General features: G+C 37.4%; 1 protein-coding gene across 6 annotated transcripts in view; it reads left to right on the forward strand.

Annotated features, from left to right (window-relative positions):
• The window catches only part of TMEM108 (transmembrane protein 108), a 658,024-nt gene that overhangs the window by 302,889 nt on the left and 342,214 nt on the right, over positions 1 to 12,921 (forward strand). For all 6 annotated transcript variants that reach the window (XM_012451209.3, XM_012451206.2, XM_012451216.2 and 3 more), the window contains one exon: positions 3,845 to 3,963. The gene's annotated coding sequence lies outside the window, so the exon portion shown is untranslated. The remainder of the gene's footprint in view (positions 1 to 3,844; positions 3,964 to 12,921) is intronic.

Here is a 12,921-nt window from a genome sequence, read left to right on the forward strand (position 1 = left end):
TTAAACCTGAACAGTAGCTGGTAAGTACCTGCTCTGAAGATGGCAGCGAGAGTATTAGTAAAAATAATGCTGATAAAGTAGTCACTATGTTTCAGGGCTGTCCACAGAAAATAAGTCAAAGTAATGCTGAATTAGTTTCTTCTAAAACTTGAAAATTTCTAAAAAGTGTTTTTAGATTTTCTTAGTTAATGCTGATCTTTCAATATTATATTAGTAACCCCAAACTTGTGCTTTGGTATTAGTGATATCGTTAGTCAGAGTTAATTCGTCTATCCACCTCTTTTGAAATAAGTATTCTTTGTTCTTTAGCTGTTATTTACTGTTCATTGAGATGGGAAGATTATAGTGTATAATGAGGGCCCCAGCTTTGACCTTGCCCGAGGTATAGGATGCTGCCTCTAGGTGCCATTACCCTATTCGCCTGCTTTGTGTAGTTCCCATCCTATGGCTTAGCTTATTTGTGGTTTCTTTCTATCTCTCCAAGTGAACTGATGAGCTTGTCTTTACTACCAATGATGAATACTAAAATCCTCTTTGTGCTAGATAGCAGTAGGCCCAACAGTCCATTAATGCCACTTCATTATGTGACTAAAAATAAATCTATTCACCTTTCTGAACCTTACTTTCTCACCTGTTCACTGAGATTGATGAGATGGTGGATGTCTCTTAAAATCTCTTCCAAGTCTAAAGTTCTATGGTTAGGTGATTCTGATAAGGTGTTTCTGAAGACTCCAAAAATTATTTAGAAAATATTTTCATACTGTGAGCTTAAGGCAAAAAGAAGTCTTGCTAAAGTTTCCTCCTAGAGAAATGATTGTGCATTATCTTAGGATCCTAACAGTTGAGAATAGGAAGAAACCCTTGAAGACGATTTAACTTATCCTTCCCAATTTATAGACAGTTCCATTCAGAGTTGACTGACTTGACTAAAGTAACAGAGCCAGTTAGTGGCAGAGAACTAGTTAGAGGTCTAGGATGCAAGCTCAGGACTCAATATAGTTTTCCCTTCTCCAATGCTGCTTTATTTCATCTGCCATCAGGCCACAGAATATGCTGTGTCTACAGGACTGGGGCCAAGAAAATTTTCTGAATAATTCCTTAATGTAGGACTTTAAAGCAACAGCATGAATAGCTATGAGTTTTGGCAGAAATTCAAGGTCAGGCTTCTCTTTGCAGCTCATTCTTTTCTTCACTGATTGATTGTGAGCAGGATTCTTTACTGTGCATCTTTAGGATTTTAAAACTTTTCTGTATATGCTGTTTCTTGTAAGAAAAAAACTTTCATCGTCCTAGAAGAGTCATTCCCCAATTAGTTGTTCTTATGTTGGGTCTCTGGACTCCCCAAGATCTCTGTGGATAGGAGAATCTTTCATATAATTCACTTCCTTTGTAATCTTATGTATTTTATTTTGTGGATAGGAGAATCTTTCATATAATTCACTTCCTTTGTAATCTTATGTATTTTATTTTACACATTTCACACAGTCTGAGAAGGGGGTTCTTTGGCTTCAGCAGACTACAAAAGAGGTCTGTGGCACACACACACAAAATAGGGTAAGAATTTTGAGTTCTTGTCTGAGGAGCTAAAAGACATTAGGGTGGAAGAGTCTTGGGGGTAAGGTATGGCGTAAATTTACTGAAGTTCGTAGGAACATTTTTACCTTGTAAAAAATTGCTCACTAAATGGAGATGCTAATAATAGTCTTTTACCTATCTTAAATTAATAATGGATACGCGAGTATTGATTTCCATTCTCATTTCTTCCCCAATAAGTACTCTTTTCTAATTTTACCAAAACACTTTCAAATTCATGTTGCTTTGTTGGCAATGACATGCATACTAAGAGTCTCCCTTCTCCCCCAGTCTGACTTGATTTACAGATGTTCATTTCCTTTCAAATTCATGACTTGGAGTTTTTTACTTTTGAGGTACTACACCTCATGTTCAACTCTAGGCTCCTAGAACCCACCATGAATGATCTCAGAGATGCAAAATAATTTACATGCTAGGGATTTTAGAAAATCCTTGTATTCCTTTATTTGTACCTGGGGTTTACTACAGAAATTGCTGCTCCTCATTGGCTAATTATTCCTTTTTATTTGCAATCCCAAATTCTCTCTTTTCCTAATGGTTTCCAAATAGGAGTGACTCGGAGTTTGTATATATTGGAAATAAAAATCCCTGTTTAAAAAAATGCAAAATTTTTAAAGTTGGAAGAACATTTGCTTGAAAATATCTTGCTTTGTGTCCTGTGACACCTTGCCTACTTTTGGTACTATGGTGACCCATGTTGGTGAATTTACATGCTGTCACCTTTTTGACTGTGTACCTTTTTGGCGAAAGTAATATTCTTGCTTTAGTAGAATATTTAAAAATTACCTTTTCTTCTTTAGATGGTTATAATTGGGTTTATCTAATAACCTAATTTATTATGTAATGTCAAATTTCTGCATTCTAATCACAGCACATTGCTGAGTTATTGTGAGATTTTGGGGGCATGATTGACTTCTCTGGGCTTGTTTCCTTGTTTGGAAAATAAGGGGAGAAAGTAGTGACTACCTAAATTGTGTGTTCCAAAATCCTGTGACTCTAAGAAATTGTACCTGGTACCCAGACTAAACATATGCTAAAAATACTGCCTAATTTGGAATTTATTTATAATCAGTTAGTGCCAGGATAATCTTTGTATCTGCAAATCACTTTATGGTTTTCAAAAATATTCTCTAATCCTTTATCTATTTTCTACTCAAAATGCCAAAGGATAGCAGCACCAGTATTATGTGGGAGCTGGTTAGAAGTGCAGACTCTCTGGCCATGACCTACCAAATCCAAATCTGCATTTTATCAAGATGCCTAGAGGATGCACATGCACCTTAAAGTCCAAGAAATTGGTGGCTTGTGCCTGTAAAATTGGTGCTTTGGGAGGCTGAGGCAGGAGGATTGCTTGAGGTCAGGAGTCTGAGACCACCCTGGACAACATAGTAAGACTCCATCCCTACATAAATTTAAGAAAAAATAAGCTGGGCATGGTGGCACATATATATGTCTCTAACTACTCAGGAGGCTGAGGTAGGAGGATCACTTGAGCTGAGGAGTTTTAAATCTGCAGTGAGCTGTAATCACACAGCGTATTCTAGCCTGAGCATGAGAGTGAGACCTTGTCTCTTAAAAAAAAAATCTGAAGTGCTGCTTTGTTTCATTTTGAGTCTTACATTGGCCCTATAAGAGAGGAAAGGTATTTTACAGTTGAGAAAACTGAAACTCAGAGTAGTTAAGTAACCAAGTCAAAGTTACTGTGCTAGTGTCTCATTCAGAATCCTGTACTCTAAGCTTAATGCTGTCTTCGTGATTGGGCTGGAGTCACTTTGGTACAATAGGGTCTGGTCACTGCCCTGCAGCCCATAAGGTTAAATGTGACTGTGTAATTGAGTTTTAGCCAACCAACAGAATGTGGTGGAAGTGGAAAAGTATTACGATCTACTTCTAGGAAAAAAAGCACAGAGAATGTTCATGCAAACTTCTCCATACTGTTTTCTATTCTTAGCTGACTGGAATGGAGAGGACCCATAGGGCAACCTTGGAAATTATATTTTAAACATGGCATAACTTTTGTCATCCTGGGTACCTGGATCACTACATTAGGTCCACCCCACTGACATGTTCCCCTGCCCAGTATGCATGCATGAAACAGAAATAAACTTTTATTGAGCTTGAGCTATTACACATGTTTGGGTTTATGTGGTAAGCACATAGTGTACTCTCATATTCACTTCAGCAGTGGCTTAGGACTTGAAGTTGTGGATCCTTTGGCCTAATGCATTTTTTTCATTTTCATCTTTGCCAGCTGGTGATAGATTGGTGGTCATCCAACATGCAGAAATGAATGAGCAGTGAAAAGCAGCAGAGCTGATGGGTCATGAGGATGTAAGTGCGTTTGAAGGCTTCCACACCCTCTACTCCAGGGTAAGGCAAAGGCATTCTCTGCCATTGTTTTTCTTGCTTTTCCAATTCACAGAGGCTCTTGTCTCATCTGTCTCTTGGAGTCAGTGCAATGTGATACCCTGTCTGTGAAAAGCTTCTAAAGCCTTTATGGATCCAACTCATAGATATTATGCAAATCAGCAATTATGAAGAGAAAACCATGACCAAGGTGATGGGATGGAATTTGTGCATGGAAATACTTCAAAATAGGAATTTTTAATGAGTTCATATAGTGTGTGATTTATATGGGAGGAGCTCTGTAGAGAAGGGAACTGGACTTGATTATCATTTTCTTATAGCCATTTCATATGTTAGCTCTGGTAGCTCTTATTTCCCTCACCTACAATCTTCCTTCTTCCTTGATTACTTTGCTTAACTTTTCCTTCATTAATCACTTTTTAAAGGTTTGGTTGATAATAGCACTAGCAAAGCACATGGTTTTGCCTGTTCCATTTTATTTTATCTAGCATTACTGGAAGTCACATGCCCATTCATGCCTCATCTATTTACAGCCCCTAGTACAATGAGTGTGGGCACTGGGAACATTATAACCAAAACTGGCTTTGAATTTTCACTGGTGCTGCAGATTTTTGAGACCAGAAGGAGATTCACTGTTTGGTGTGGAAAGGACATCACATGCTTTCTGAGCTCTCCAACTTCTAGAGCTTAAACTAAAACCAGACTCCTTGAAGAGAAAATAATGATTCATATATATCTAAGAAAAGCTGAGGATGGTTAGGAACGAGGTATAGGAGGTTAAAGAAACATACTCAGCTGAAAACTAAAGGGTTGTTTTAAGAAGCTTGGCTCAGTACTGCTGAACCTTTGCTAAATAATGTCCCATTATCTAGGCTCAGACAGAGGGCACCCAGAAAAGGCTGATATCCTTAGGTGCCTCATGTGGTTCAGTAATGAGTACAATTTACTGAACAAAATAGACAATTAGAGGAGGAGATCTCTGGAGATTCCAATAAACGTACATCATTATTGCTCTAAAGTGATGGACATGCTTGGGGATAAAGCAAAGAAAGGGCAGCTGCAAAGTACATCAGAGGAAGAGTTCAGGTGAGCAGCCAGATGCAGACTATAGCTCAGCACCTGGAGGTTGCTAAGAAAAGGAGTTGGACTTTGCTAGGTTTTCTCATTAAAACAAAGGAGCTGGGCTTTGGTAACTTTGTTCAGTTTCCTCTGTGTCTCCTGTATATCCTCTATTTTAAAAGTAACTAAAAAGTATAGCATGTCAGAAATAGCACTTGGGTGGCGTGTTTCTGTGTAAATACTATACAAGGACTACATTGTGAAGGGAGCCATTCTTTAATTATTTATTAGGGGCCAAATAATGTAATGCTAGAGATGCCGGTGGACCAGAGTTAGTTTCTCAACCTTGCACTATTGACACTTTGAGCCAGGCAATTCTCATGTGGAGTGTCCTGTGCAATTTAGGATGTTCAGCAGTGTCTTTGACCTCTACCCATGAAATGCCAGTATCTCCCTCCATAATTGTGACCATCAAAAATGTCTCCAGACACTGCCAAATGTACCCTGGAGAGCAGAATTGCCCCTGGTTGAGAAACACTGCTGAAGGAATATAGTGATTTAATCTTGCTCTGAATTTCTCTGGTATCATTTTTTAATCATTTAACTTCATTTTGCTTCACTGTCCCTATCTGCAAAATATACACACATAAATAGCTAAATAGTTAATGTACATAGTACTGTGTGACTACCTGGAGGCACTGTTGATTCTAAGAAGCAATACTTGTCTCCCCAAATTTCTAGGACCCAAGGGTAATTCTTAATTCTTGTGATGGCACTACCTGAGGAACTGTGGGAGTTTGAAGAAGGGTGATGGTCTGTGGTATGGGAAATAATGAACAGTGCTGGATTCTGAGTTTATTCAAAGGCTTCATGTTCTGGTTCATTGCGATAATATATTTTGGATGAAGACTTTCCTTTGCAAAGTTAAAAAAGGAAAGAGTGGATGAGGCAGGAAGAAGGCTGTTCAAAAGAGCAGTCAAAGAAATTGCATTTGACAAGGTGATCTCCTAATGTTAAAGTGACTCATATATATTTAGAGCAAAGGACATAAAGAAATAGGCTTCAAAGGAAAACTATCCTCCCATATGACTGCTCGTCCAGATCAGTTTTTGCAGGCATTGCAATAAAGACCAGAGAATGTTTGGAGTAATTGGTGTTTATTCTAGAAACTTTTACATTTCTATTTCTTCTCTTCTTTAGGAATATGGAAAGGGGTTGTCTTTAATATATGCCCTTTGAGTTATAAATAAAATGTTTTAATATGACATGTTCTTTTGATACTTCTAGTACTATGTGTTGGAATGGTCAAATAGGCCACTCTGACTTGAAGTAATCTACATTATTTTAATAGAAAGGCTCAGTTTACCTCTAAAACAAGGTTAGTGCACGCATTAGATGTAAACTGTCCTGGCAGGTCTGCATGCCCCCTTGCCATGTTTCTGGTCTCTGTGATTATTAGACTTTCTTACAAAGTTTACAACAAATGCATTCTATCTTGGATCTACTATGTAGAAAAGCCATCATGGATAGTTTGCCTTACTTATTTGCGTTCTTCATACATTTTTAGTCTTAGATATTAAGCAAAACTTATAAGAATGTTTAAGAAAGACTCCATGTACCTTGAAGAAAGAGGCACTTTGGTGTAGAAGAGAGGTGAACAGTGAAAGAAGCTTCACTTTGGTAGGAGTAGCTGGTGTTTGAATGTTCAAGGTTTAATTCTAGTACTATTCAAAATGTGGGCTCTGAACCAGCAGCATGAGAATCATTTATACTTGTTAGAAATGTACAGACCTATTAAATCAGAATTTCTGGGAGTGGGTGTAATAATCTGTGTTTTAACAAGACCCCCAGCGATCCTGATGGATGCTAAGATTTGAGAAGCATTGTTCTATTTGTGGTTTCTGATGTAGTGACTTCTTACAAATGGTGTCTGTGTGTGTTTTTGGTTGGGAGGGCACAGAGAAAGTATTTTTCAAGATGGTCAAAACATATATAAGATTTTCTTATGATAACCGCTTGGATCATTTTCTCAAAGGGTGCCTTAAGCCTTTTCCTGCATTGTCTAATACAGTAGCCACTAGCCATATGTGGCTTTTATTTAAATTAATTAAAATTAAATTGAAATTCAGTTCTTCATTGCACTGGCCACATTTCAAGTGCTCTGTAGCCACACATGGTTAGTGCCTACCATATTGGACATTGAAGATATGGAGCATGTCTATCATCAGAGAAATCTGTTGGACAGCACTGCTTTAGCTTGTGAAGACCCCCATTTGTCAGAAACTTACATTTAAAGTGACAGTATGCTCTTGTTGTAACAACACCTCAACTTATTTAAAACAGAATTGAATTTTGGGCTTCTCCATCCTGGGGAAACTTTCAGTCTGTGAGTGTATCTTGCTGTGGCATCTGTCTGCTGCAAAAAGTGCCATGGGTCTATCTCTGACATAATCAAATCCATAGCCTCTGAAATATTTGCCCTTTAGTCCAAGGCTGCTGAGCTGTCTCTTTCCATTTGGTCTCTCTATGCCCTGACCCTTTGTGGTAAGGCTTGTTTGTTTAAGATGTCTCTTTTGATACTGCCTAGAGCTTTACAAAGTGTCTGGAAGAGGTGGCAAGAGAATTTTCACCTCCCCTTCTTCCAATTCCCAGCTTGGCTCACAAAAGTGTTTCATAACAGGGTATTAATACACAAACATCACTGCTGAGGAGTTATCCCCTGAAGAATTAGTCTCTAAAGCAAATTTTCCAACAGACATTACAGCATAGATTTAGTAATTAGTCCCTTTGGCAACATGGAAGAATTTTCAGTTGATATTATGTATTATTACCAATATTAGTTGCTCAGAAATTATCATAATTAGAACAAATGAAAAGATGTGGAAATATAGATACACTGTTTTTAAAAGACATAATTTAAAGTTACCTGAGCCCAAGATTCTTGTGGATGGGAGAGGTAATGGGAATAAGGCATTTGTGGCAATTAGTAGTATTGCTGGAATTGAGGGGAAGGAGGTGGATAGAGCCTGGACTTGATCCTTGAATAGTCTTAACTCTGCTGTTTTACTTTTTGATGGATGCATTGCTTGTTTGTTTGTTCCCTCCCTCCCTCCCTCCCTCTCTCCTTCCCTTCCTTTTCTCCCTCCTTCCTTTTCTTCCCTCCCTCTCTCTCTTTCTCTCTTTAAAAATACTTTATTCACTTATTTATTTGAACAGTTTTAAATTCAAGCAAAATTGATAGGAAGATACAGATTTCCCACATATCTCCTACTCTTCCTACTCCCTGTGCATGCATAGCCTCCCCGCATTGTCAGCATCATCTACCAGAATGGCACACTTGTTAGAACTGATGAACCTACATTGACACATCATAATCACCCAAAGTTTACGGTTCACTTTATGGTATATTCTTGATGTTGTACATTCTTTAGTTTTAGACCAATATGTAATCACATGTATTCATCATTATAGTATACAGGTATTTTCACTGCCCTAAAAATCATTCATGTTCTGTCTTTTCATATCTCCCTTCCCTTTGCCCTTCACTAAACCCCAGGAACCACTGATTTTTTTTTTTTTTTTAAATATCTCCACAGTTTTGCCTTCTCCAGAATGTCATGTAGTTGGAATCATGTAAGATGTTGCCTTTTTAGATTGGCTTCTTTTACTTAATAATCAACATTTAAGTTTCCTCCATGTCTTTCATGGTTTGATAGCTAATTTCATTTTAGCACTGAATAATATTCCATTATCTGGATATACCATAGTTTATTCATTCACCTACTGAAGGACATCTTGGTTGCTTCCATGTTTTGGCAATCATGAATAAAGCTGATATAAACATCTGTGTGCGTGTTTTTTTGGTGGACATAAATTTTTAACTCCTCTGGGAACATTCCAAGGACCATGATTGCTGCCTCATATGGTAAGAGTATGTTTTGTTTTGTAATAAACTGCCAAATTGTCTTTCAAAATTACTAACATTTTGCATTCCCACCAGAAATTAATGAGAATTCTTGTTGTACCACATCCTTATAAGCATTCAGTATTGTCAGTGTTTCAGATTTTGGCCATTCGGATAAATATATAATGATAGCTCAGTGTTGTGTTGTTGTAATTTGCATTTCCCTGTTGATATGCGATGTAGAACATCTTTTGATATGCCTACTTGCCATCTGTATGTCTTCTTTGATGAGGTATCTGTTAAGGTCTTCGGACTATCTTTTACTTAGGTTATTTATTGTTGACTTTTAAGTTTTTAAATATTTTGGATAATAGTCCTTTGTCAAATATGTCTTTTGAAAATATTTTTTCCCAATCTGTGGATTGTCTTCTCATTCTCTTGACCTGATTTTTCAGAGGACAGACATTTTGAATTACATAAAGAAGCTCAGCTTATAAATTCTTTCTTTCATGGATCATGCCATTGGTGTTGTATCTAAGAAGTCATTGCCATACCCAAGGTCATTTAGGTTTGTCTATGTTATCTTCTATGAGTTTTATAGTTTTGTCTTTTACATTTAGGCCTGTGATCCATTTTGAGTTAATTTTTGTAAGGCACGTAAGGTCTTTCTCCAGATTATTATTATTATTTTTTGCATTGGATGTCCAATTTTACCAGTATCATTTGTTACTTTGATGTATTGCCTTTATTTCTTTGTCAAAGATCAGCTATCTTGATGTAGGTATATTTCTAGGGTCTCTATTCTGTTATATTGGTCTATAGGTCTATTATTTTACTGATACCATACCGTCTTGATTATGGCACTTTATAGTAAGTCTTGAGGTCAGGTAGTATCAGTCTTTGAACTCTGTTCTGCTTTAATATTGTGTTGGCTATTCTGGGTCTTTTGCCTCTCCATATACACCTTAGAATCAATTTGTTGGTAACCACAAAATAACTTCCTGGGATTTTGATTGGGATTTTGTTGATTCTATAGATTGAATTGAGAAGAACTGACATCTTTACAATATTGAGTCTTTCTGTCAATGATCATGGAATATTTAGTTAGTCCTTCTTTGAGTTCTTTCATCAAGTTTTATAGCTTTCCTCATACAGATCTTTACACATTTTGTTAGATTTATACCTAAGTATTTCATTTTTGAGATACTAATATAAGTGGTATTGTGTTTTTTATTTCACATTTCATTTGTTTATTGCTGATATGTAGGAAAACAGTTGACTTTGGATATTATTCTAGTATCCTGCAACCTTGTTATAATTGCTTTACTGATTTCAGAAGATATTTTTAGTTGATTCTTTCAGATTTTCTACATAGGTGATCATATCATCTGAACAAATATACTTTTATTTCTTCCTTCCCAATCTGTATTCCTTTTATTTTGTTTTATTTTATTGTTTTATTGCATTACCTGGGACTTCTAGTACAATGTTTAAAAAAAAAAAAGTAGTGACAGGGCACTTCCTTGCTTTGTTCCTGAACTTAGTAGGAAAACTTCTAGTTTCTCACCATTTAGTATGATGTTAACTATAGATGTTTAAAAATATTCTTTTCTCTTTAGTTTGCCGTTCTCACCCATTTTTTCCTGCTCTAAATGTTGGAGGGGGCTCATTTCTTTCAAGAGGGGTGCTATTACCATTTTGAGAGAATGAGTTATTATGTAGAATTTTCCTGTCTATTATAGGATGTTTGGCCTCTCTGGTCACAAAATGCCCATATTATTCTAACCAAGCCATTGTGTCAACCAAGATGTCCCCCTACATTTCCAAATACCCTATGATTGAGAATCACTGACTGCTAGAGAGATGAGTTTGGTGGGTTTTTTGTTTGTTTCTTTTTTGACAGGGACAGGGGGTAGTAATTAGAGTTGGGGAAGATGCAGGTGCTCTGAGTGTCTGGTTCATTAATTTCCAGAATCACCTAATCTTTCCCCGGTGCTAGCAGTGCTGTTGGTAGCCAATATTATTCTATTGGGATCAGGAGAATCAGGGTGTGCTACTGCAAGACGCTTTCAGAGGCTTGATACTAACCCAGAAACCATAGGTGGTTGTCCCAGCCACAGCATAGAGGATTTACTGAGGCTCCCACAAGAGACTGCATTTTTATTTTGATTCACTGCAGCTAAATATCCTACATCTACTTGAAAGTAGATTGTGGTCTACATGACAGTGGTCTATTGAGGGAAAAAATACAATATGAGCAATTTAAAGACAATCTAAGGGAGAAAGGCTTTGCCAGCCATTTGCTTTCTTTCTCTGTGATTACACATATTGGCAAAGTAGCCCCTAAATTTGTGAGGCTTTGTGTAGACTATTGGGAGATCTGAGAATTGTTCTACGATTAGCAAAGAAAAGGAGAACACTTTTAGACATCTTGCCAAGGGGCCTACATAGACCATTTTAATTACAAGAATGGAAACTCAAGTTACTTTAAAAAATGGGAGGCTTAACTAAAGATGCATGAGAAAATAAGGAAAACAGAATTTCAGTCATGTGGCAAGTCTGCGATGAATCCCAGGGGCCTTTTAGGATGAGAGAATAGTCTGGCTGGGCTTCATGGAGTCAGGACTTAACTCAGGAGCAGGAAGATTGGTCTAATCTGTTGTAACTCCGGGGTGTGTCTGCACTAACAGTGTTGGTCAGTCCATATTGTACTTTTAGATCATTAATGTGTTTCAGCATTTCCATCTTAGATTCTCTCTTGTTCCTCATGTTCCTGCTTCCATTTATTATGCCCACAACCTAATCAATGATTTGTGTATAGACTAAACTCCAAAATAAGAAAAGGAATATGATAGGTTTTGTAGTAACTATCATCCTGACTAGTCAAAGCTCTATACCATGCAATTTTAGAGTTGCTGATGCTCTCTCCCAGTCCAAACAGCTTCGATTTAGGGATATTTGCTTTATTAAGGGCTATGGGTCTGGCAGTTTCTCTAGAAGAAAGTAACGGTGTGGTAGACTGAGACCCCACAGCAGTGCTGGGGTAGAACATGAGACTTCAGTCTAGTTTAACAACCCTGAATTCTTAACTCTTGGAAACAATATAAATAGTATTTGCGGGTTATGTGGATAACAAAGAATGGAAGATTATTCAGAAAGCATGCATGCATGTTTAGTAGCAATTGTAAAAAGCATGAATCTGTTTTTTCTTCTCAAAAAATTATGTCCCAGTGCTGAGTGGTAGGGAAATTGCCGGGCTGGATGATTGGGAAATGGGGAGTTGTATTTCCCATACAGATATCTTATTTTTTGCATCTGTCAAATTTGATTCTCTTCGCCACCCACATGTTGCACAGAAATAATGGCAAGGTGACTTTCTAAATGTTGAAAGACATTTTGACGTCTTTGACAAGCGTTGTTCAACAGCTGGGTTTATAAGACTTCATTTGGGATAAGGGAAAATAATTTGGCTTATTACTCTAAAAATAGATTCTATAGAAATGTTGACATTTGGGGGATTACTACCTAACAAAGTGGACTTTTAAATTTTTACAGTGTGTTTTGTTCACTTTCCCTCTGGTCTTGGAGCACTATTTTCATTTGAGCCAATGATTGAGTGTGCTTTACAAGGGAATGCATTCTGATATTGCAGAGGGCTGTGTCTCTATTTACGATTCTGTGTCAGGGTAAGAATGATGGTCCTGGCACCATTTGGACCTGCACAGCTGTGAGTGGAGTGACCCATGGCAGCACAAACAGTCCATCATTTCATCGAATTCATTTAAGGCTCTTACACTTCCCTTTAAGTAGCTGGATTGTTGTGGCACCACATACAGGGAATAAGTTAGTATTTCCTTAGAGATATGCAGCTTTTGTTAAAAGAGAGTCTGAAGAGAAGCGGTTCAGCAGGGCTTCTTCAACTGCTGGGTGAAAAAAGAATGTAGTTTGTTATTGAAGGGTAATGGGGATTGGGATCAACTTTCTCAACCCACTTGCTG

This window comes from Aotus nancymaae, unplaced genomic scaffold (genome assembly GCF_030222135.1).
Source record: "Aotus nancymaae isolate 86718 unplaced genomic scaffold, 86718_ANA_hifiasm-v0.15.2.pri h1tg000019l, whole genome shotgun sequence".
In the NCBI taxonomy this organism is placed as follows: domain Eukaryota; kingdom Metazoa; phylum Chordata; class Mammalia; order Primates; family Aotidae; genus Aotus; species Aotus nancymaae.